This window comes from Oratosquilla oratoria, chromosome 27 (assembly GCF_046742065.1).
Source record: "Oratosquilla oratoria isolate Oo_2021 chromosome 27, ASM4674206v1, whole genome shotgun sequence".
Classification (NCBI taxonomy): domain Eukaryota; kingdom Metazoa; phylum Arthropoda; class Malacostraca; order Stomatopoda; family Squillidae; genus Oratosquilla; species Oratosquilla oratoria.
The window spans coordinates 10,425,430-10,452,923 of record NC_134803.1 but is presented as its reverse complement, the minus strand read 5'-3'; the positions used below and the strand labels follow the sequence as shown (position 1 = coordinate 10,452,923).

The 27,494-nt window shown below is 40.5% G+C and overlaps 1 pseudogene; it reads left to right on the top strand.

The window, feature by feature from the left end:
• The first annotated feature begins 14,909 nt into the window (after nucleotides 1-14,909).
• On the top strand, nucleotides 14,910-27,163 carry LOC143039733 (uncharacterized; annotated as a pseudogene).
• Nucleotides 27,164-27,494: the final 331 nt, after the last annotated feature.

Genomic DNA, 27,494 nt, shown 5'->3' with positions numbered 1-27,494 from the left:
GAAATAAAAAAAAAAAAAGGTGCTAAAACAAATTTCGTAAGTAACGAAGTCATGTCGGACGAATGGTACACCATGTTTGTTATGATAGATGCCGATGTCGAGGAAATGAAAGTATGATAAATTCGCTTAACCTAAACTAAACTAACCTAACCTGTGTTTGATAAATCATTACCTGCAAATTAAATGTCATCCGGCTCGTCCTCGTTGTCGTCGTCGTGAGAGACGTTGGCAGACGACAAGATGGCGTCCCAATCCTATGCTACCGACTTCGTTCATTTGCATATTTTCTTGTAGCATGGTATTTTTTTACTTTCATTTCCGCCCACAAAATTGCATATTACGTTGATACATTTTAATTTACAAAATTAATAATTAATTTTCTATTGCTATCTTGCGCCCATGGTCGAAACTAAAAAAATACCCCGGTATTCAATATGGAATGTCAGCATACGCGGATTTGGTCATATACGGTAATTTCGGGAACATAACCACCGTAAATAAACAGTAAATAAAGCTTTAATGTACTGTATAAAAGAGGGAAATACACGAAAATAAAGATACATGTATTGCTGGACATTGTACATACAGTACATGTACGTATATGTATACACTTTCGCTTAACGACCAATTCGGTTAACGACGGCGCGCTGGTCCCAATTGTCGTCGTTAAACGAGGAGTGGTTGTAAATATAACTAGGTAAAATACACACACACACAGCAAAGAAGAGAGAGAGGAGCAAAGAAGAGAGAGAGGAGATTTGATAGCTATTTACAGAATCGTGAAAGGCATAGAAATTACTGATAGAGAGAATCTGATAAAATGGGATGATAGAAATACAAGAGGACACGGAAAGAAAATTAAAAAAGACAGCTATAGAAGAAATCTGAAAAAGAACAGCTTTCCTCACAGAGTAATAGACAGTTGGAACAAGTTAGATGAGAAAGTGGTGTGTGCAAAAACAATACATGAATTTAAAAATAGTTTAGATAAAATGAGATATGAAGACGGGACACCACAAGCATAGCTCCCCTTCCCATAAAATACAACTAGGTAAATACACACACACACACACACAAAAACTAGATGGGGAAAGCATTTGGAAAAAAAACAACAACTAAATCCAAGACAATTTGGATTTAGACAAGGATGATCATGCGTCACAAACTTAATGTGTTTCTATTCAAGGCTAATAGATGTAATACAAGAAAGAGATGGATGGGCTGATTGTGCATTTCTAGACCTGAAAAAAGCTTTTGATAAGGTGCCACATAAGAAGTTGCTAAAGAAATTAGAAACTGCAGGAGGAATGCAGGACAAACTACTGAAGTAGATGGAAGACTTCTTGCATGAAAGAAAAATGAGTGGTGATAAGAGACAAACACTGTAATTGGGATGAAGTGATAAGTGGTGTTCCACAAGGAACAGTTTTGGCGCCAATAATGTTTGCTATATATATTAATGATATGGATGAAGGAATTGAAAGTTATATGGGCTTTTTTGCATATGATCCAAAACTGTTGAAAAAAGTGAACACTGAAGAGGATTGTGAGTTGCTACATAGTGATCTCAATAAAGTATGGGAATGGAATAGGAAGTGGGATCATATAAATTGGGAGAAGAAGAAATAAAAAAAAGTAGAAAATGAGAAGGACCTGGAAGTCATTATTATGAATAATATGTCCCCTGAGAAGCATATAAACAAAATTTTTGGAGAAACTTATAATTTAATAAGAAGAATCAAAGTGACTTTTTCATACTTGGATGAAGAAATGGTGAAGAAAATACTAGTTACCTTGATAAGACCAAGATTGGAATAAGCAGCGACAATGTAGTCACCAAGTGCAAAAAAATATTTATAACAAAACTTGAAAGAATACAAAGAGCAATTACAAACCTAGCACCAACACTCTCAGAACTATCATATGAAGAGAGACTAACAAAACTTGAACTACAGACATTAGAACAAAGAGAGAGAGGAGACTTGATAACTATTTATAGAATCATGAAAGGCATAGAAACTATTGATAGAGAGGATCTAATAAAATGGGATAGTAGAAATACAAGAGGACACGGAAAGAAAATCAAGACAGTTATAGAAGGGACCTGAAAAAGAACAGCTTTCCCCACAGAGTAATAGACATCTGGAACAAGTTGGACGAAAAAGTGGTGTGTGCAAAAACAATTCATGAATTTAAAAACAGTTTAGATAAAATGAGATATGAAGATGGGACACCACGAGCATAGCTCCCCTTCCCGTAAAATACACTTAGGTAAAACTAGGTAAATACACACACACACACACACACACACACACACACACACACACACACACATATATATATATATATATATATAATATATATATATGTATATATATATATATATATATAGCAAAGGCTCTTTCCCTTTTACAAGGAGGGTGGCCATGTCAAAACACACACCCACATCATATAGAAATAAAACTCATCCACCTTTCCCATCTCAGCACCGTAGGGATGAAGGACCTTGTTTCATGTCATGCTACTTAGGTCAAAGACAGTAATGCAAGGCATGGTTCCTCCTCACCAGGGCCTGAGAGCAATAATTGATTACCCCCGCAGAAAATCTTCCAGAACACATTCCTTGTATATTATATAGAGGGACAAGTGTATATCTTTCTATAAGGTAATTACATCATGTATATTCTGATTTACAAAAACCAACAATAAGTACCTGAGTGGTGGATGTTGGAGGGAACCATCATTACTTCCCCATCATCAAAACTTCATTATATTAAACCTATCTCTTGATCTAATGGGCAAAAGGGGAGAACAGACCCAAGAAATATAAATTCAACATATTTACTCTAATTTAATATCCAATTTACCAAGGATTGTGAAGATGGGTTCTTGATATGTTGATCTTATAGTTGGGGGGACTCTGAAATCTATCATAAGTAACAGAATTTTGTCTGTTGCCATTATCCATTGAATTGATCCATTAAATAAGGGTCTGTTAAATCTAGGGCTAAGCACAGCTATGAGGTACCCTATTTCTTATTTCCTCGTGTAGGAGAATAGAATAATACATAAGATATGTTTTCATTCATTGTATATATATATGTGTATAATTTTTTTTCTATCATTTCATGATCTGTAGTTTATGAGTCACCTATGTATTTGTAGGAAATACAAAGGGTGCAAGATATAAAATTTTGTAGTTTGTTATATATACAACATATTGAATGCCCTTTGGCTGAGTAAGCATACCCCACATCAAAAACAAAACCCATTCAACCACCCCTCCTCTCTCAGCACTATGGGAATGATTGGTCACCCTGTCTCCTTGCACATTGCTTGGATTGAAAGCAGTGTAGTTGGCAGTGAGGAATTTTAAGTTACTTGCAAAAAAGAGCAACTATGAGAGTTGCAAACAGGGTTTTGATTACTACTAATTCTTGGAAATTGAAGTCAGTTGCGTATCAAATGTAATGATTTGCTGTTGTTTATTATCACTTGTTAGTATTTAACATGTCTAGTTTTAGGTATATCTTAAATGTTTGTTTAAAGTATTCATCAAGTATCCCTAATTTTCTAAAGGGCCTAGTACACATGGATGGTAGCCACAAAGGTGTTCAAGCTTATAGGTTTGAATTCTAATCACAGCACAGAGGTTAGGAAGGGCATCCACTCTGGAGTAATGATCCCCAACTGTCAAATCCAAAGTCCCTTCATAAGGCATCCTTGTCCTAAACAAGGCAGTTCATGATGTAATACTAAATCATCTTGTATTCTGTAAGATTAGGATGGAAAGGATCAGTGCAGTGAGTGTAAATGAATGCTCTGCTTAGTTTGCACCATAACACTTAACTTGTATGTCATGGAAAGTACATATACAGTACATACATACCAAAGGGCTTTTTCTCCTTTGTAAGGGTGTGGCTGAATTGAATCACACATCTACCCCACACCCATCTAAACCCATTCATAACCCATTCATCACCCCTTCCAATTTAGCTAACTTTCTCTGTCCCCCACGACATTGTGCAGGTCCAAAGCAATAGAGCAAGATACAATACTTCCACAGCAAGACCCAACAGCTGGAGCTGGTTTGCCCCTACTACGTTATATGATGATTCTTCCCCCTTTCATCCACTCTAAAATATCTATAGAGCAGAGAAGAACACCCATTTTGGCCATGTTAATGCTTCATTCATTCACAATTTCTCACTATTCACTCCTATCATTTGCGCTCTAACCCTGATCAACAAATATTCCTTGTAAATCTAGTGCCCCCTTTACCCCATCCATCAACCTCAGTTTTGATCATCCTCTCAAGTTCACTTCATGTATTTCTGTTTTCCACACTTTTTAAAATGCTTTCCTCATTGTCCACACTCTTTGATCCACTCTATCCAATAGCTCTTTCCATATCTGTTTTCAGCCTCACCTCATGTTTCTGTATCTATCCTTTGTAACACCTACCATACCTCTCAAACACTTCATCTCAAACCCATTCAGGCTCTTCCTTTCAGCCTTCCTAAAATTTCAAGTCTCTGCTTCATACAGTTCTGTGGGTACAATCACTACATAATACAACCTTCCCTTTACATTCATTCCTAGATATTTCTTTCTCATAACACTTTTATTTCCACCCAGACAATTTGCCTCTATTACTCTATAATTCTTGAGATACAACTTGAAATGGTTTGGTTATATGAAGAGAATGGAGGAAAGTAGATATTCAAGGAAGTATTTGGAATGGCAGCCTAGAGGAAGGAGGCTGGTTGGAAGACCAAGAAAAAGGTGGATGGATTGTGTGAAAAAAAAACTTGGAAGGAAGAAATTTAATGTTGGAAGAATAAACGAACAAGAAATTTACGAGGATCGAGATGAGTGGAGGTGTCTGATGATGAAGCCGACAACTGACAGTTGAAATCAACTACCTGGTGTCTGGTGAGAAAGAGAACTCTATAATTTATAACCATCTCCACTCCATACCCTGCCACATGTGACTCCAAATAGCTCTCTACTTCTCCCAGCCTCTCACCCTTCAAACTTATGTCTAACCTACTACCATCTTGAACATCTTATCACCTTACTTTTTCCTACATTTACTCTAAATTTTCCTCTCTCACACACCCTTTTAAATTCATTCACCAAGTGTTTCAATCTCTCCACAGAATTAGCCACTAGTGCAGTGTCATACAGAAACAACAACTAATTCACCTCCCATTTCACCCAATTCACACTCACCAATTCCAAATCTCTGTCTAGTACTCCTGTGTTTACCTCCCTTGCTGCTTCATCCATATATGTCAAACAATCATGGCAACTTTACATAGCCCTGATGTAGCCCCACCTCTTCAAACCACTCACTCTTGCCATTTCTGACCCTCACACACACTAATACTCATGTAAAAACATTTTTCCAACTTCAGCAGACATCTAAACCCATACATTTACAACACACTCCACTTCTCATTGTTGACCCTGTCATGTACCTTCTTTAAGCCCATGAAATATCAAAAGACATCCTAACCTTTACAAAAAAAATTTTTTGCTGCATATCTGTTGCATTGAAAATACTTGATCTAAGCACCCTCTTCTTGTAAACCCACACTACCCTTCATTCCATTTCCTTATCCTCTTAATACCTTCCAATACATCATACCAGCTATATTTAACAGACCAATACCTGTAATTTACAACAATCATACTTGTCCCTCTTGTATAATGGAATTATACATGCACCCTCCAAATACACTTCCATCTCACAGATACACATTTAACAATCTTGCCAGCCATTCCACTATAACTACGGTACTCCCTTTGTTAGACATTCCACAGAACACCATACCTGATCTCCATATGGAAAATGATAGCTGTACATTATGAAAAATTAATGGGTAGTGGATAAGTGCTCTTGAATGTTTACATGAGAACGAGTTTTCAAGGTGGGGGTGGAATGTAGTTCAGACATCCTAACTTTTCAACCATTACCTGCTCTGTAAAGCAGCTAGGCATTGCTGTCTTTTGTTGGAGTTTAGGTATTTAAAGACTGTATGCCCATACTGCCATTATGTATTGGCTGTAGTGGGACTCCAACTGCCATCCATGTAGTTTCTTGCTTTGAAATGGCAGCACTCTAGTTTACCACCATACTCCCTCAATTCAGAACTTGTTTATGAAATATACTTGGGTTTTTGATAAACCCAAATATATTGATTATATTGATCAGGAAACTAATAACATTTCTCTCTTATAAATAATTTTTGTGCAGGTAAGTACAACTTTATATAGGTTAGATGTACCGTACTGTACTAATGAATACTGTAATTATAATAGTAATAATTGTTGCCTGGAGTTTCATTGACAGAAAGCTTACAGCCCCACTATGACTGGCAATACCTTGTGCCCTCCCGTAGATCTTTCAGGGGAAAAAATTGGACTGTTGTTTGTGTTGTATTGTAGGATTGTTTCTGCATCACTGGCTGAAAGTAGGAGGTTGGGAAACAGTTGCCATTTATCAGCTTTCTATGTGGAAAGGTGGAAGTTCACTTTAAGTTGATAGTGAAGTCTTGGCGAGGGTTGGTGACCAATTGTCAGCCCCTTGGAGCTGCACCTCTGGATGGAAGTAAGGGGGATGACAGGTTTTGAAAATTGCAGCAGGGTGGTGATTCTCCTATCCATCTTGCAGGAACACCAAAAGCAGATACCCTTTATTGGTTCCTACTGTCCCAAATTTTTATAGCATGTGTAATTGGTCTTTTGGCACTGAACAGTACAGAGATAATATTTGGCAGATAATCAGTCGATATGTTTGGTATTGGGTATTGTTTGGACTATGGAAAAAGCCTCCCAAGACTGTTGGTGTTGGGGGTGTGAGGTATTGGCCTCCTCCCAGAAGGATGATTCACACCTCCCCATGGTATACCCTGGGGTTGACTCCCACCAGGAAAGTTGACACAAAATGTGATATAGTGAGTGAGTCATTCATTGCCAAAAGTTTCCTAATGCTATCAAACTTCATTCTTCCTATTACAAACCCAGTCCCTGGTTGATGGTGGGGACAGGAGATATGATCTCTAGAAACCCCTTGTCACAACCCACATGGTAGGGAGTACAGGCCCAGTGGTCACCCTGTACTGGAACAAAGGGAGCTGTATAGCTCACCAGCAGCCTGCATGGCTAAGTAACCCTTTTCATAATCTGCTTTGTTCGTGCCACATAGGGAAGGGGATAGAAAAGATGCTCTAAATATTCTTCAGTCTCACCTAGTTGAGGAGCCACACTCAGAAGTCTCCCAACCTGGAATAGGACAACACAATGCAAACAACAAAAGAAGGGAGGGAGCAACAGCTTATCCAGATTCAAGACTTCACTACTACAAACTACAACCCCACCCTGCTCTGTGATATCTCCCCACCAACAAGATGATGAGCCCCCCTCCTTCAACACACACCCTGAATCAGTTCAACCCAATGACACAATGTAGTTACACAAACATGCCAACCTTGAAAGATCAAAGAGAAAGAGGTGATATGATTACAGTATTCAGGTCGCTAAAGGGGATACATTGCACTGACAGAAGAGATATCTTGATTAAAGATGTGAGAGGGCTTTAAGAGGTCATAGGAGTGAATTAAGGAAGACCACATGTCTAAAGGATGTGAAGAAATACAGTTTTCCATATAAATACATAAATACTTGGAGTAGCTTAGAAGATGATATAGCTCAAACTCAAACAATATACAAGCTCAGATCTAAATATGATACAGTAATTATAAAACAAGGATATAGATTAAGTTGGAACTGTACATGAATTTGAGACTAGGTATGATAAAAAATTAGTGATTAGGAGATGGGACTCAACAAGCATTGCTTCTTTTCTATATACTACAATTAGGTAAGTACACATACACGCTCATAGTTGGATTGACGGCGAAGATTGGAACTCTGAAGAAAAGCAACTTTTGTGGATTTCAGCGACGAGGGAGTACCTGTGTTGTATTAGTAGGGAAGGGGAAAGCTCGTGTTGTAGTGGGCAGGTAAAAAAAAAAGTGAAGGGTAGGCATTATTGAAGAAAATGGAAGTAAATGAGGAAGGGGATTTACATGCCTCAAACACCAGAAGGAATGTAAACAATAAATGATATGCAGACGACACAGCTGATGTCGAACAAGTAAGGGAATTAAAAGTAGGAATATACATAAGAGCAGCTCAATGGAAAGTGGAGATAATTACTTCTATGGATTTAATGAGGGAGGAGATGACAACCTCCCCCGATCAGCAAGTCTAGAACAAAAACTAACAAAAATGAACGAACATGGGAGGTTAGGGATAGCCAACTCACAATAAATACACTAAGAGTTGATAAATTGAAAGAACTAAAGAAGGAGAAACAAAACCTAAATAAAGAAATAGAAGAATTAAAAAGACAGTTAAAAGAAGTAAAGGAAGAGAATAATGAATGAAAGAGGAATAATAAAGAAAATAAGGAGTCCATAGCAAAAGAGGTGAGTGGTTGAAAAAAAAAGTCCAGGAGAATAACAAAATTGAATTTAGAGATATAGTGAAACAACAAATGAAGGAACACAATCAGGACACAGTTATTAAAGTGATGAGAGAGAAGGAGAATATAGTAAGAGACCTAGCAGATAAAAAGAGATGTATAATTATATTAGGAATGGAAAAGCAGAATCCAAATAGGACTACTGTTGGAAGGTTGGTTTGATACTTCCAAACACGTTGGTGAGTCTTTTCTTCTTTATTGGTCTGCCTAGTTCTAACACAAAACATCACTGGCAGGTCCGAAGAAGACTTCGGGAGATGCCAGATTTTCCTAGCTAATTTAATCTAATTACAAAAATGGGCGTGCCCACGAGAAGGGCAGCCAATCTGCTGTGCCAGAGGGTGCCAGAGCCGGAGGTGTGAACTCTGACCCTGGATGAGCGCAAAGTCGTGTTGTTTGCTGATCCTGACAGATGTATGGAAAGGGAGGTCACTTCGTGACCTCCGAGGCGTAGTTGTGCCCGTGGAGGAGGTGAAAGAAATCACCTGATGAAAAGCCCGTTCTCTTCGATGGGGCCTCGCGTAATGAAAAGGCCTCTCTTCTCTTCGATGGAGGTGGATGGAGGTGAAAGAAATCATCTGCCGCCTCACAATGCTCGGCCACGCTATTGTCACCGTCCCGGTGACTGTACACACAGAGAAACAAGAACAAAACACAAGGCAAGGTCCTTAACAAGGCCTTGGCATTAGGATTATATACAAGAATAAAATATATGAAAAACATGAGAGCTTAAAATTAAGAATATTGGAAAGTAGATATTGTGTCCATTCACCTATACAAGGAATATACATTTATGAAGGTGTGGCTCTGTTACGTAGATTATAATGGAAAAATGGTTCTGGCGGATTTTGGGAGACGGTTTTTGAGGTGTCTCTATCCTGAAGAAAGGTAGTTGGGGAATTAACATTTTCTATGTCTAAGCCACGAGGAACCTTTTTTATGTGATCTTTATGCAACAGAGTCTCTGTCATAGTTTGCAAACTGAGTGCCTTTACTTTATTGTTGGATTCGTGGTCAAGGATACGATAGGGACCCGAGAATTTTGCTGAAAGCTTAGAGGTAGGTGTGTGGTTAAGAGTGTAAACAATGTCTCCAATATCAAAGGTGTCAGTTCTGGCTGATTTATTGTGCAAACGGACCATTTCGTCCTTCGTTAGATGGAGAGAATTATGTATTCTTTTGAAAAGGTGATTAAAATTTGCTACTTTAACCTTCACAAAGTCATTAAATTATAAATTGGTGGTAAATCTGAAAGGAGAAGATCACAAGGGAGCTGTTTGTCTGAACCAAAAAGAACAAAATGGGGTGACTCTGATATTGATTTATTTATTGCAGAATTTAGACACGCTTGAATCATGGGAACATGTTCATCCCAGGAGGGTTGAATGTCAGAAGCAAGATGTCTGATAACATTGAGAATCTTTCTATTTTGGCGCTCAACGAGGCCATTTGAACTAGGATGATAAGCAGTAGTATTACATTTATTGATTTGGAAATACTCGCAAATGTTTGAAAGAATCTCATTGTTGAACTCACTGCCGTTGTCAGAGATTAGAGTTTTGGGTGTCGTAAATGGGCATATGAGGTTGTCAATAATTGTCTTTGCAACGTGCTGTGCTGTCTTGTCTGGTAAGGATGCAAGAATACAGAATCTAGAAAAGTGGTCGACACAGACAAAAAGGTATTTGTTTCCATTGGGTGTAAGAGGTAACTTAAGAAGATCGACAGCTACTGTGTCGAAGGGTTTTGAAGGTGTAGGGTAATTTAGAATTGGAACATGACCGCTAATGTGACCTTTGTGACTCGCACAAGAATGACAGAGAGTCGATGTGGTTGTGTATGTCCTTACGCATAGTTAACCAAAAATAATGTAGTCTAGCCTGAGTAACACATTTGTCTTTGCCAGGATGTGCAGCAATCGGGGAATCATGTATAAGTTTTAAAACTTCTGGAATGAGCTCTGTAGGAACTACTAGTTGGAGGACCGATCTGTTGGGTTCCTGTTTGTTTGTTAATGTTGTTTTATGATAGAGAATGTCATCAACTAGTGTGTAGTTGTCAATGTCTGGGGGGAAATTGTCAGTGTCACCTGTGTCTGCAGATTCGAGGAAATATATGACACGTTTCCAAAGAGGGTCTGATCTCTGAGCTGCTGCTATGCGTGCTTGTGTAATGTTAGTTGAAATAGGGACTGGAATAACGGTTGCAATGTGTCGACTAAGAGCGTCTGCCACCGGATTAGCTTTTCCATGGACGAAATGGAAGGTAGGCATGTACTCTTGGATGGTGAGAAACCATCGGGCAAGTTTTCCTGATAGATTTTTTCCTTTAAACAAATGTAAGATTGGTTGATGGTCTGTGTATATGTGTATTTCGTATCCGAGGATAATGTCTTTGAAATGCTTGAGGGCGTATATCACTGCTAAGGCTTCTATTTCTGTGACTGAGTAATTACGTTCGTGCTTGTTAAGAGTGCGGCTCGCATAAGCAATAGGTCTGAGTTTTGAGTTGTGTTCTTGCATGAGAACAGCGCCTAAACCGGAATATGAGGCATCTGTGTAAATTGTGAAGGGAAGCTTGTGGTCTGGGAAGGCAAGGACAGGAGCCGTGGTTAAGGCTTTCTTTAAGTCAGTAAAGGCTTTCTCTTGGTCAGGTGTCCAAGTGAAGGGTATGTCTTTCTTAAGAAGTGACGTCAAAGGTGCTGTTACACTAGCGTAACCTTGAATGTAACGTCTGTAAAATCCTGATAGACCAAGGAATGAACGTACGTGGTCTATGGAAGTAGGACGTGGGAATTCAGTGACTGCCTTGACCTTGTCCTGCGAAGTTAATATTCCTTTGGAATTTAGGACGTGTCCTAAGAAACGTATTTCCTTCTGAAGGAAGGAACACTTCTTAAGCTTCAATTTGAGACCTGCTTGTTCTAGCCGCGAGAACACATTGTGTAGAGTGTGTAGATGTTCGTCAATGGATTTGGAAGCTATTATGACATCGTCAAGATACATGAAAACAGAATCACCAATGAGACCATTAAGTACTTGATGCATGAGGCGTGTGAATACTGAAGGGGCTGAAATGAGACCCATGGCGAGTCGTTTAAATTGATAGTGTCCTGTGGGTGTGCTAAAAGCTGTCAGAGGCCTCGACTCTGGAGCAAGGGGGATCTGGAAATATCCCGACATAAGGTCTAAGGTGGTGAAAACTACATTGTTTTCACCAACAGAGTGGAGGAGGTCGTTTAGCAGGGGAATAGGGTGTCGGTCAGGAATGATGAGTTTATTTAACTCTCTGAAATCCACTACAGGTCGAAAAGACCCGTCCTGCTTGGGTACTACAAAAAGTGGGAAATTCCATTCACTAATAGACGGTTCAATCACGTCTTGTGCAATCATGTCTTTAATCAGTGTATCGACGATCATGCGTTTAGAGTGCGGTAGTCTGTATGCGGGAATGTAACATGGTTTAGAGTTCTCACGAAGGGGTATATGATGTTGAATTCTATTAGTGACTCCAAGGGGTTCACCTTCCGTTGCAATGGTCTGTCTGAACTTGTTGCAAAGCGCAAGCAAGTCTGCTTGTGCATCAGGGAAATCAGTTGAGTTAAGGTGAGATGCGTTAATAGGTTCCTGTGCTGCTTGCACATTGGGAACTGTGGCACAAACTTGAGAAGTTGGGAGCTCGTTATCCATTATTTTGATACGTGAAGGGTAAATTTGGAAATCACATATGTTTGTGCCAACTGTGAGGTGGAGGGGGCGTTACTATTATTTGCAATAACAATGCAAGTGTGACCTCTTCTGGAAGTAGAGCTGATGGCTGAGAACAGAGAGATACCCTTTACGCGGCAAGTTTCTGGCATACAGAGTACATCTGTGTCGGGTGCTTGGAAAACTCGTATATGTATGCGTGTGTACTCACGAGGAAACAGTGTCTTTGGACTGATAAGTACTGCGTGAGAATGTCGGAAAGTCGATAACACTTGAGAGACTGGTGCGGATTGTGTGTTGAATTCCTCTAAGAGGGGCAAGAAATTTGCTTCCGCTGGTAAAAGATCACTGGCTTTCACTTGTTGTTTTGTCCGTCTCTTAGCAGATTTAGACCTATGAGAGGATAGCGCGCGCCTGTTACGCTTAGAACATCTTCCTACCGTTGGTAATGGAATGGAGGGTTGAGAGTCATGTGCATGTGTCTGTTTGTAGGTGTCGTCATTAACAGAGTTGGTTTGACTATTTTGGCTAAAATTACTTGAAATTAACTTGGGTTTTTCCTGCTCGGTCACCTTGAGGTGGTGGACTGTAGGGGAAATTGCTGAAGGCAATGCTGGGAGGAAATGGTTTGCATAAATGATGCCATGTTGAGCAGGATATATAATAATATTATGTTGCTTCATCAAGTTTAAGCCTATGAGGACATCAGCAGGGAAATGAACGTCTGCTACATAAGTAGGAACTGTAATGGATGGACACTCGGTCTTGAAACTAATGTCTAAAGAAAATTTTCCAATTATAGGGAAAGGAATCCCATCCACATTGCACAAATTTACATCTGGGGGTTCTAGAATAGTCACTCGCTTTGTTTGGGTGCGCAATTTATGAAAACTATTCACAGACATAATGTTCACTTGGGAACCTGTGTCAAGAAACACTTTCAATTTGGTGTTTCCAGTCGTGGCATTGAAAATTAATGTCTGAGGAGATGTATCAGATACGTTAAGCGTGTGAACTGGCAACATGGACGTTTGTATGTCAGTGTAAGGGTTGCCTGATCTTGACCGGCTGTTTGGTTTCTTACTGAGGAGTCAGGTAGATGATGAGTTATGTGACAGGTTAGCAGGGGAGGAGTGGCGTGCATGTCTCACAGGAGATGTATGACGTGAATGTGTCGGGGATGAGTTACGTGAATTCCTGGCAGAGTAGGTGGATCCTCGGTTGTGTGAGGAGCGTGAACGTAGAACCCTACACCTGTCTGATGAGTGAAAGCATGTTCCATGATACTGCAGTGCCTGGTGGGCGATGCGGGGAATTTGTGGTAGCATATATCGTCTGTGTGGCCTATTTTTTTTTGCAAAAGTTGCAGAACATTCGTGTCCTTGAGGGGGATCGGTGACGTGACTGATGACGTGTGCGAGATGTATGTCTTGATCTCGTGGTAGGGGGGTGGGGTGGCCTGTGTTACCTGGGCTATCATGTGGTTGCGTGTAATAGGTGTAGTCTGGCTTTCTAGTTCCTCGGTCGCCTTGTCCGAGTCAGGAAATTGTCTAGCGAATCTCGCTAATTTGACATCAGGTTTGAAGGCGGAGGTGCCTACTCGTCGCAACGTCTCTGGGTGCAATTGAGAAAGGAAAACAAGGTAGGCTACCATGGATACGACATATTCCACACTCATCATTCCGTTTGTTACCCATTTACTGTTAACCAGATCGTCTCTCAATTTTGTTTTTACGGAGGTTGCTACACTCACTGCTTTATCCTTAGGTTGGTAAGGTGGGTGATTTAACTCTTTCCCTAAAGAATAAATGGTTGAGAAGGCACCAAGCGGTTTAAAAATATCAAAGGCCTTCTTGAACTCGTCCACGAATTCTGCGTATGTGTCTATTTCGAGGAAGGCGTCTGCGTGTATTATTTATCCTGCTACTGTGTCATGTTTGTCGATCCTAGACGTCAATATAGAGATTTTAGTCTTATCATCTGTGGCGCATCTACGTGCAATTTCAGCGTCCACTTCTGTCAGGAAATTGTGCACTGGTATATTCTTACCATTAAACAAAGGGAGGGTCGTTTCGTCTTTTATGAGAGTAACTAAATTTTGGGTAGGCGCGGCAGTTGCACCTTGTCCCGAGGAGCTAGCCTGTTGCTGTTGTGGTTGTTGTTGTTGTTGTTGTTGTTGTTGCTGTGCTTCCATGTCTTACGGGATCTGTGCCGATTGGCTACGTGTAACGGGTCTGTATCTGGTGTATGGGTGGTGATTGCTGTTTTGCATGATTTTTTTTTTAAAGAGATCCTGTTGCACTAGGTGGACTTATAAAACGGAAATATATCTACTTACCCAAGTTGACGTATGGAGGGAACGGGTGATGGGCGGTTGCGGTCGCGCACAGGGTGATGGAGGAAAGGGTGATGGGGAGTTGTGAGAGGGTCCTGCGTTCATGGAAGTGCTGTAATGTAGGTAAAGGTTAGTGCTCTGTTGAAATATCAGAATGTATGGGTAAGGGAGCACTGTATACAAATCCCATGTATTACTTTGAGAAAATAAAAATAAAAGAAGGGGGTTGTAGGAGCTATACGTGTCTTCTTGACGTAGCTGTTGGGCAGCTGGACAGCGGCGGAGGTCGGTCGATGTGCGTGAGAGCAGCTGGATGCGGTACGACAACAGCTGTCAGGCAGCTGCGGAGGTGTCTCGTCGCTCGTATTGTGCAGCTGGAAACAGCGGCGAAGGTCGGTCGGTTAGGCAGCTGCGGAAGGTATCTCGTCGATGTGCAGCTGGCTGTCAGTGACGGAGTGTCTCGTCGCTCGATGGGCAGCTGGTTGTAGTGGCGAAGCTCTCTTCGCTCGATGGGCAGCTGGTTGTAGTAGTGAAGCTCTCGTCGCTCGATGGGCAGCTGGTTGTAGTGGCGAAGCTCTCGTCGCTCGAGTTGGAGGGCGTGGTGGAGAATGGAAGTCTGTTGAGCAGCTGGTTTGTGGAGATGAAGTCCGTTGGGCAGCTAGTTGGTGGGGATGGCGAAGCTCGAGTATTCGTCGGTGTCGCGTGAATTGTTGGCGATGGCCAGGACGTCGTGCTTGCGCTGGTTGCTTGTAGATATGGATTAGAGTTCGAATCCCACCGCTGCCACCACTGTTGGAAGGTTGGTTTGATACTTCCAAACACGTTGGTGAGTCTTTTCTTCTTTATTTGTCTGCCTAGTTCTAACACAAAACATCACTGGCAGGTCCGAAGAAGACTTCGGGAGATGCCAGATTTTCCTAGCTAATTTAATCTAATTACAAAAATGGGCGTGCCCACGAGAAGGGCAGCCAATCTGCTGTGCCAGAGGGTGCCAGAGCCGGAGGTGTGAACTCTGACCCTGGATGAGCGCAAAGTCGTGTTGTTTGCTGATCCTGACAGATGTATGGAAAGGGAGGTCACTTCGTGACCTCCGAGGCGTAGTTGTGCCCGTGGAGGAGGTGAAAGAAATCACCTGATGAAAAGCCCGTTCTCTTCGATGGGGCCTCGCGTAATGAAAAGGCCTCTCTTCTCTTCGATGGAGGTGGATGGAGGTGAAAGAAATCATCTGCCGCCTCACACTACAAGAGTAAAGGAGGAGAAAGAAAAAGTAAACAAGGTATCAAAATATTGCAAGAAGGTGAACAAGAAATAGAGAAAGAAACTGAAGAAATTTATAGGCTAGGGAAATACAGTAAAGACAAGAACAGACCAACTAAGGTTAAATTCAGGTCACAAACGACAGCAGAAAATGTCTTATCAAAAACAGGGAAACTAGCAAAAGGTGATCAGTATAAACAGGTATGGATAAAAAGAGAGATGAATAAAGAGGAAAGACAGGGAGAAAAAAATTGAAGATAAGGGAAAAAATGAGAACAGAACAGAGTCAAAGAGAAATTCTATTACAGTAGTGGATATGAAAATGAGGAAATGATTCATAGGAGAGAAAAACAGAAGGGAAACAAAACAGGATGGAGGTAACAGAAAATTAAAAGTGTCCTTCACAAATATAGAGGGATTAATAACAGGCTTGAATGAACTGAATGATTATCCAAAGGAAAAAGAACCCGACATAATGGGAATTGTAGATACAAAATAGAAAGGTCCATTACCACCCAACAGTGTAAGACATGGTGCATATAAGTATTGGATTAGAAACAGAGAAGTAAAACAAGGTGGAGTTATGTTCCTGACTAAGAAGGATATAAATGTGAGGAATGTTACATATGGAAAGAATAGAGTGGAGATGATTATGATGGAAATACAGGACAGGGACAGGAAGAGTAGGAAGTTTGTGGTAAATTATGTGCCTCCTAAAACAGCTTAGTGGGAAGAGAGAGAACACAAAAATACGTTAGAATACATAAAGGTAAAACTAAGATAGTGGAAGATGGAGGAAGAATAATTATAATGGGTGACTTTAATTGTAAAGAAATTTGCTGGGAAGAGATTGTTGTTGTTGTTCCCTAGACTGTCTGTCCGAGCAGTCCCGTCTCCCCAAGGAATGCCACAGCCGAAACTGGGTTTTCCCACAAATCCTTTATAGAGTGTATGTTGTGTTGTTTGCGTGCATGATTGTGTATAATGCAGTCTTCCATTATGTGTTGTATGGTATGGGGTGAAGTGTTACATCCTGGGCAGCTGCGAAGAGATGACAGTAAAGGGTGGAGACAACCTTTGAGGAAATGTACTCTCTTGATATGATTATAGAACATACAATGGCACAATGGATACGAAAGAATACTAGCTATTAAAATGAGGAAGAACCATCGAGACTGCACCTAATAATCTCATCAGAACCTGATATAGTGGACAAGATTGAATATAAGACACCACTAAGTAAAAGTGACTACATATTAGTTGAACTGGAAGTAAAAGAAGAAAAATACACGAAAAAAAAAACCGAATAATATAAAAAGGGAAGATTGATGTATGGAAAAACAAAATAAGATGAGACTATTCCCAAAAAGCAGACTGGGAAAGGATACACAAGGAGGTAACAACAGAAGAGAAATGGAAAATTTTGACAAGGAAAAAGGAACCTGACATAATGGGAATTGTAGAGACAAAATTGAAAGGTTCATTACCACCCAACAGTGTAGGACATGGTGCATATAAGTATTGGATTAGAAACAGAGAAGTAAAACAAGGTGGAGTTATGTTCCTGACTAAGAAGGATATAAATGTGAGGAATGTTACATATGGAAAGAATAGAGTGGAAATTATTATGATGGGAATACAGGACAGGGACAGGAAGAATAGGAAGTTTGTGGTGACTCCTAAAACAGCTTAGTGGGAAGAGAGAGAACACAAAAATATGTTAGAAGACACAAAGGTAAAACTAAGATAATGGAAGATGGAGGAAGAATAATTATAATGGGTGACTTTAATTGTAAAGAAATTTGCTGGGAAGAGATGATAGTAAAGGGTGGAGACAACTTATGGGGAAATGTACTATTTGATATGATTATAGAACATACAATGGATACGAGAGACTACTAGGTATAAAAATGAGAAAGAACCATCGAGACTGCACCTAATAATCTCACCAGAACCTGATATAGTGGACAAGATTGAATATAAGACACCACTAAGTAAAAGTGACTACATATTAGTTGAACTGGAAGTAAATGAAGAAAAATACACGAAAAAAAAACGAATAATATAAAAAGGGAAGATTGATGTATGGAAAAACAAATTTTGATAAGATGAGACTATTCCCAAAAAGCAGACTGGGAAAGGATACACAAGGAGGAAACAACAGTAGAAGAGAAATGGAATGTTTTGACAAAAGTTTATAAGGAAGAAGTGAAAAAGTATGTCCCAAAGAAAATAGAAATTAAAATGTTGGTACAAGAAAAGATGTAGCGAGTTAAAAGACAAAAGGGGTTAAAGCTTGGATAAAATGGAAGAAAGACAAAAAGCCCGGAAAATGGAAAATATATACCGGTTATAGAAACCAATATGTACAAGTGCAGATAGAAGAAAAGAGAAAATACGAAAAGGATGTCATAGAAAATGTAATGATCAACCAAAACTATTTTATAGATTTGTAAACAACAAACTTAAAAACAAGCAAGAATTAGTGAAACTATTGTACAAGGAGGAATTGAATACACAGAGGAAATAGAAATGGCAGAAATTATGAACATGCATTTTAAATCGGTGTTTAAGAGGGAGAACATACACCTTAGAGATGTTAAGTGGGAGGAGAGTCCCCCCTACGAAAGAGATAGAAGTAACAAGGAAAGATATAATGAATTACTTGAGTAATCTTGATGTTAGAAAACCGCATGGTCCATATGAAATGGCAAACTGGATTTTGAGAGAATGCAGGAACGAACTAACAGAGAAAATACATAGTGTAATAAACAGTTCATTGAAAGAAGGAAAAGTTTCAGAAGATTGGAAAAGAGTAAATATAGTACCAATATATAAAGAGGGAAACAAGGAAGACCCTACCAACTATAGACCGGTCTCCCTTACAAGTACGGTAGCTAAAATTTGTGAAAGAATTATCAAAATTAGATGGGTAAAGCATTTGAAAAAAAAAAATGTACTAAATCCAAGACAATTTGGATTTAGACAAGGAAGATCATATGTCACAAACTTGATGTGTTTCTATTCAAGACTAATAGATATAATAATAGAAAGAGATGGATGGGGTGATTGTGCATTTCTAGACCTGAAAAAAGCTTTTGATAAGATGCCACATAAGAAATTACTAAAGAAATTAAGAACCGCAGGAGGAATACAGGGCAAATTACTGAAGTGGATGGAAGACTTCTTGCATGAAAAAAAAGAAAAAAAAAAAAAAGAATGGGAGTGGTGATAAGAGACAAATTTATATTCTAATTGGGATGAAGTGATTAGTGGAGTTTCACAAGGAACAGATTTGGTCCCAATAATGTTACTATATATATATTGATGATATGGATAAAGGAATTGAAAGTTATATGAGCTTTGCGGACGATGCAAAACTGTTGAAAAAAGGAACACTGAAGAAGATTGTGAGTCGCTGCAGAGTGATCTCAATAAAGTATGGGAATGGAGTAGGAAGTGGGAGATGGAATTCAATATTAAGAAGTGTATAATGGAATTTGGAAGAAGCAATAAAAGAATAGTGGGATCATATAAACTGGGATAGGAAGACATAAAAAAAAAGGTGGAAAATGAGAAGGAACTGGGAGTCATTATTATGAATAATATGCCCCTCTGAGAAACATATAATCAATTTTTGGAGAAACTTATCACTTAACAAGAACAATTAAAGTGACATTTACATACCTGGACGAAGAAATGGTGAAGAAAATACTAGTCACTTTGATAAGACCAAAATTGAAGTATGCTGCAACGACGTGGTCACCATGTACAAAAAAATGTTTAACAAAACTTGAAAGAATACAAAGAGCAATTACGAAATTGGCACCAACGCTCTCAGAACTATCATATGAGAAGAGACTGGCAAGACTTGAGCTACAGACAATAGATCAAAGAAGAGAGAGAGGAGACTTGATAACTATTTATAGAATCATGAAAGGCATGGAAACTATTGATAGAGAGGATCTAATAAAATGGGTTGGTAAAGATACAAGAGGACACGGAAAGAAAAGAAAAGAAAAATAGACAATTATAGAAGAGACCAGAAAAAGAACAGTTTTCCCCTCAGGATAATAGACGTTTGGAACAAGTTAGATGAGAATGTGGTGTGTGCAAAAACGATATACGAATTTAAAAACAGGTTAGATAAAACGAGATATGGAGACAAGACACCACGAACATAGCTCCCCTTCCCGTAAAATACAACTGGATAAATACATTCCAGCAGCGGTTGAAGTAGGACGTACGAAAAGGAGCTCCGAAGCTTCGAAGCGCTAAACAGCGCTTCGGTGACAGACGAATTTTAAACCGGCCCAAGTTGTGTTTACTAAAAAGCGGGAAGGGAGAAGTGTACTACGAGTGACCAGAAAATCTAACTGTCTTTGTGTTTTTATTTTATTTTTATTTTTTTCTTGGTCAGTTACTCTGAAAATGAAAGGAAATAACGTAAATTTTAGGAATAAAGAACTAAAGAAGAGATGCCCGGACTGAGTACGGTGGAATAACCACTGGGGGTGATCCCCAAAAGGACATGCCTGAACGAAACTCCGAAGACGTACCAAAGGTAAAAAAATATAGTGTATATATATATAATATATATATATATATATATATATATATATATATATATATATATATATATATATATATATATATATATATAATATATATCCGCTTTTGACAGAGAGGGCGGAATTATGTATAGAAGGATAGAAATAGGTAGAGAACCCAGGTTTAAAAATCTAATAAGAAATAGGGAAATCAATGACTTATAAGATTAAATAATCGAACTCAAAAGTGAGTATATAGCGATGTACAAAGAGGTACCCCTGCTAAGGAAGACCAATAAAGAGACTAACAGGGAGATAGAGGATTTGAAAAAGGAACTAAATAGGATCAAGAGAGACAATGAAAGATTGAAAAATAAGAACATAAGAAATAAAGGAGACTGCAAAAGACCATAAGGCCTACACTAGGCAGCTCCGTATCCATCACCACCTGTCGTCCCCATCCATAAAGTTGTCTAATCGTTTTTTAAAACAACTGATAGTTTCAGCGCTTACTACGTGGTTACTAAGTTTATTCCATTCATCGACCACCCTATTTGTAAACCAATTCTTGCCTATTTCCTTCTTAAATCTAAATTTGTCCAGTTTATACCCATTACTGCGAGTCCTGCCCTGTTGTTTTATTATGATGACCTTGTTTGCATCACCCTTGTTATAGCCTTTGATCCACTTGAACACTTCTATTAGATCACCCCACACTCTGCGTCTTTCCAGAGAGTGTAAGTTTAGGTGCCTAAGCCTCTCTTCCTAAGGCAAATTTCCGAGTCCTTGTATCATTTTGGTCATTCTTCTCTGTACTGATTCTAGTGAATTTATGTCCATTCTGTAGGACGGAGACCAAAACTGTACCGCATAGTCAAGGATGGGTCTAACTATCGCTAGATAGAGTTTAATAATTACCTCTGCACTTCTATTCGTTACCGTCCTAGCAATGAAGCCTAATTTCTGTTTGCTTTATTTCTGGCGCTAATGCACTGCTTCCTGGTTTTAAGGTCCGGACTCACCAGAACTCCCAAGTCCCTCTCGCACTCAGATTTTTCTAAAAACGTGTCATCTAAGTTGTATCTATTTTCGGGGTTGTGTAGCCCTACGTTTAACACGCTACACTTAGAGATATTGAAGTTCATTTGCCATTTCACCGACCATGTTAACAGTTGATTAAGATCATCCTGCAGAATCTGGGCGTCTTTTCCTGACCTAATTAGGCGTCCTATTTTAGTGTCGTCCGCAAACTTACTAACATCACTATTTAACCCATCGTCTAAGTCGTTTATATACATAATGAACAATAAGGGACCCAAAACCGAGCCCTGGGGGACCCCGCTAGTAACATTGCCCCACCTAGATTTTATTCCATTTATGGTGACCCGCTGTTTTCTGTTACTAATCCAAGCTCTAATCCATTCTAACACTTTTCCTCCTATGCCATGGGCTTTGATTTTATTTAGAAACAAATGAAGGATCAAATGCAGGCAGTGACCGAGAAAGTGGAAGAGATAAAAGAAAATCATTTCCAAGAAATAAAGAAGCAGTGGAAAGTAGAACAGGAAAGTAAAAAATTATTTTTTAAAGAAATAGTGGAGCAACAATTAAAGGAAAATGCAAAGGAAACGGTAATTAAAGTGATTAAGGAGAAAGGAAATTTGTTCAGGTACACGGTAAATAAAAAAAAATGCATTGTAATCTATGGTATTAAAGAGAAAACTGATGTTCCCAGATATCAGAGAGAAAAAGGGGAGAAAGAGATCGCTAAAGAAATTCTGAAGGATATTCAAAAAGGACAATATAGATAAAGAAATTTAGGAAACATATAGAATAGGAAAATTCTCAAAAGAAAAACAATATAGGCCACTTAAAGTAAAACTTAGGTCTCAAATGATAGCAGAGGAAGTACTATCTATAACAACAAAGCTAGCAAATAGTGAATATTACAAAAATGTATGGATGAAAAAAAGAAACGAGTGATGAAGAAAAAGAGAAAGAAAAGGAACTTAGAAATGAAGCAAATGAAAAAAGAAATTAAAGAACTGAGACTGAAAAGAATTATTTTACACACACACACATCAAACAACGCAAAATTTCTCACCCTCATATCGATACACACCTAGTCAAATATAACGTGGAAACGAGGGTGCGGTTATCCACCAAGCTCAGTGATTCAAAACCTAAAAAACATGAAACTTTTTCGTAATCGTGGCCGACGCGGTGGTTCAAAAATTATCCGAACAGTGCCTGTGATTACAAATAAAAGAAGTGCTACCAAAAAAGGAAAATTTGAGCCAAGACAACGAAATCTCAATGAAGTTCCACGCGTTTGGTACAGCCTACCTTCCATCATACTATCTAATGTTACCTCATTAGCCAACAAAATGGAAGAAGTGATTGAATTAGTGCACTCTACAGGATGTGACGTGATGGCAATTACAGAAGCGTGGCAAATAATTCCCGAAGTGTGTAACATAGAAAATTTTGTACTTTTTCACCATCTCAGAGTAAACCGCAGAGGCGGTGGTGTGGCATTGTATTGTCGAGCTGACCTCAACCCCTCATACCTCAGGGTTGACATACCAGAGGGAATCGAGGCTTTGTGGGTCAAACTCACCCCTCGCTTCCATCCCCGCAACACCGCCTCTATCATAATGTGCGTCATATACCACCCCCCTCGTGCCAACACTGCCCTCCTCCTCAACGATCACATCATTGAAACTGCTGAATCCCTCCGCTTAAGGTTTCCTGCTGCCAAATTAGTTGTGTGTGGGGACTTTAATCGCCTGGACATAAGTGACATTTTACACCATTTAAATCTCACGCAGGTAGTGACCTTTCCCACCCACGATCAGACAACCCTTGACCTAATTATGTCTGACATGGCGCAGCTGTACTCTCCCCCCAGACCTCCCCCCCCATCGGTAAGAGCACGCACCTCACCATCCAATGGTCCCCAGCCCCTACTGCAGCAATACACAGGATTAAGGTCACCAGACAGCACCTCCCTATGCCTGACTCCGCCATGAGGGAATTTGGCAGGTGGATAGTGGAACACCCCTGGCTGGAGGTTCTCAACGTTGAAGACGTGGAGACCAAGTGGAGAAATTACTCCCACCACAATTGAGGCCTTTCACCACTTCTTCCCTGTGAAGGACTTCTCTGTCCATCACTCTGACGCCCCTTGGATGACACCACACATCAAACGTCTCATCAAACAACGCAACAAGGCATTTTACACCGACCGAGCCCAGTTCAGGTTCCTGAGGAATAAGGTCATCAGAGAGATAAGTACCGCCAAATCGTCTTACTACCCAAACAAATTGCAACACCTCAAACAACAAAAAAACAACAGTCAGTGGTTCAGTAAAACCAAGGCTCTTTGTGGCCTGCAGGGTAATAAGACCCCCCCCACCTCCCTTGCACCTCGCACCTCTCACCTGACCTAGCAGCTCAAGAGATCAACTCCCACTTCGCCTCTATCTGTCAGACTTTACCCCTTCTCGACCCCTCCCGCCTACCTGCCTACCTTCCTTCCCCCTCACCCCCCACTCATGTTCAAGTTGCCAACGTAGCTACAAAATTGGGTAAACTGAAACATAATAGATCAACAACCCCCTCTGACCTTCCTATCAAAATCTACAAGGAATTTGCCCCTGAATTTGCCCTCCCACTTTCCTCCATATCTAATGCCTCTTTAAGTCAAAACACCTGCCCCAGCGACTGGAAAATCTCATATGTCACTCCCATCCCCAAAACCCTCAGCCCACAATCACTAAGTGACCTTAGGCCCATCGCCATCACCCCTATCCCAAGCCTTATATGTGAAGACCTGGTTTTTAACTCAGTTTACAGAAACATAAAAGATTCAATAGATGCCCAACAATTTGGCAACACGAAATCCTCCTCTACCACTCACTGCCTCATTGACTTACTCAACTTCCTTCACAGCAACCTAGACAAGCGTTACACATCTCTAGCTGTTACTTTTGTAGACTTTAAGAAGGCCTTTGATCTTGTTGACCACAATGTTATTCTATCCAAAGCCATCCAACTGGGGATCCAGCCCCACTTAATAGCATGGCTGGCAGATTTCCTCACCGGACGACAGCAGGCGGTCAGGTACCAGGGGTCAACTTCCTCCCTCCTCCCCCTGACCTGTGGGGTCCCCCAGGGTACCAAGATGGGCCCCCTATGCTTCCTCATTCTTATTAATGACGCCCTCAAGGACACTCCTCATAGATGGAAATATGTGGATGACAGCACCGTAGGCATCCCCATCAACACCAGGCGGCCTGATTACGCACCATTACAAGACACCCTGAACAAGCTCATGACGTGGACGGAAGACAACAACGTCACAATCAACACCAACAAGACCGTAGTGATGCACTTTTGTACCTCCACACAAGCGGTGGCTCCTCCACAGCTTTCATTGGGCCCCCACCCCCTCCAACTGGTCCAATCCAGTAAGATCTTGGGCATCACACTCGACAATCAGTTAAATTGGAACCAACATGTCACCAGCATAGTCAGGACAGCGTCTTACAAACTATACATGCTCAGCAGGTTAAAATAATTAGGAACACCTACATCTGAGCTACAGGAGGTCTACAAAACCTTCATTCTCCCCACCCTCATGTATGCCTCACCAGCCTGGTCCAGCTCACTCACCCTCACACAGAGACAGAAGTTGGAGAGGGTACAAAAGAGAGCGTGCAGGATCATCCTGGGCGTGGAGTACAGTGGTTATGACCACGCTCTCACCACCCTCACTCTATCTAGGGTGTCCCAGCGGCACGGTGAGGCACTAAAGAAATTTGGAGAAAACCTGCTTTTTCACCCTAGACACCGTCACTTCCTCCCTCCCGACGCCCCACCACCTCGCCACAAGACTAGACATAGAAATAGGCTCGTACCAATCAAAGTGCCAAGGACTGAACGCTACAAAAACAGTGTCATCCCATCCATTGTGCACATAATCAACTCCATGTGAACTTATACAGTGTATATACTCTAAGTCCTATATTTTTAATCAGCTTTTGCAATGTATTATTGTCAGTGTACTACTGCAATTGAAATAAACCTTCTATTATTATTATTATTACACACACACACACACACACACACACACACACACACACACACACACACACACACACACACACACACACACACACACACACACACACACTTTCGTCGGATGGACGGCGAAGATTGGAGTTCTGAAGAAAAAGTGAAATTTTCGTGGATCTCAACGCAAAGGAAGTACCTTATTGTATTTACAGGGAAGGGGAAAGCTCGTGGTGTAGTGGGAAAGTGAGGGAAAAGGAGAAGGGGAGGGATTACTGAGGGAAATGGAAGGAAATGAGGAAGGGGAGGACTTGGTCCAGGAGGACAGGCGTCTTGTAAGCAAGAGAAGGACCGATGATTTTGGTGAAGGGATTAACAAAAATGTAAAGATTAGAAATATAGATAAGAGCAGCACAATGGAAGGTGAGGATAATAATTTCCAGGGATTTAATGAGGAGGGGGGGGGGGCGGATACCAACCTCCCCCGATTAGCAAGACTAGAGGAAAAACTTGAACAAATGACCGAACATAGGGAGAATAGGTTCGGTAACATAGCAAAGATTGCGCAGAGAGTTGAAAAATTGGAAGAACTAGAGAAGGTGAACAAAAACTTAACTAATGAAATAGAAGAATTAAAAAGACAGTTAAAAGAAGTGAAAGAGGAGAATGAAGAATTAAAGAGGAATAATAAAGACAACAAAGTGGCCATAGCAAAAGAAGCACAGGGTTGGAAAAAAATCCATGAAAACAATAAAGTTGCATTTACTGACATAATTAAACAGCAAATGAAAGAACAAACTAAAGACTCAGTTATTAAAGTGATGAGACAGAAGGAGAATATAGTAAGAGACTTAGCAGATAAAAATAAATGTATAATTATATTAGGAATGGAAGAGAAACATAACCTAAATACCCCTCCGCCCTGTGAGCAGGTTGCTGTCCTGGAGGGGCTTGTGCATAGTGATGAAGGTATGGGCTATGGCAGCGGGGAGAGTTTTCCTCCCTGGCAGATTCAATCATGCTGCACAGACCATACTGGAACTGTCAGACCAAGACTCACAGACTGAAGTGTAAGTAACTGGTAAACAACCCCCACCCCTCTTTCATTTGATGGCTCGTTTACCCCTACCCTTCTTAGTTACTGCACTCTTTCTTCTCTTTCTGAACAGGCTATTATCTCGGGGTAGGTTCTCTGAAAAACTCCAGATTGCCTTCCCTGAGAAGCACCCTCGACTTTCTCTTGCACCTTCTTAAGGTAGTTCTAAGTTCCCGGTTTCTCTCTGACCTGTGTGCTGGTAGCTGACCGAGTTGGTGGAGGCTCACCTGGCGACAGGTGCCACCGGCGAGGGGTCGCAAGTTTCAGTGGTCAGTGGATGCGCATGGGAAGGAGGACTCCTGAGCTTGATACCATTCTCCCTTCCAGTACAGGTAAAAGGGTGGCTACGCCGGCCTCATACTATATGAGACAAAACTACAGAGGACAAACGGGTTGTCAAAGCCAAAAAACTCGACGCAGAGGCCCTTTACCTGTAAATAGCCATTTCTGGACCCTTTTCTGGCTCTGCAGGGACTTTCCTTAAGTGACTGGGGCGCCAGGCACCTGCAGTATCTCTTTCCACGCACTTCAAACCTCATGTTGCTTATGGTGTGGCCCTACAACTTACCGAAAGCGCTCTTTAAGTAGTAGGCTATACCATAAAACTTTGATTCCATCCAATTATGGATGAATCATCCTCCCAGGTCTTGAAGGCCCCTCCTCCTCCAAAACCCATTGACCAGGAGGGAACCGATGCTGACCCTTCCGCCGTTTCAAATCCCGATTTGGATAATTCTCACTCTTTGTGTCCTTCAAAGGAGACTATAACTCCTAATGAAGGACAGCATTATGATTCCACTAGTAAAAATAATGTGGTAAAAGTTACTACTGAGTTGGGTTCTCCCTCCTCCAGAGCTTTGGAAATCAAGAATGTGAAAAACTTGTCTGTGGTCCATATCCTCCAGCTTCCTAAGTCCTG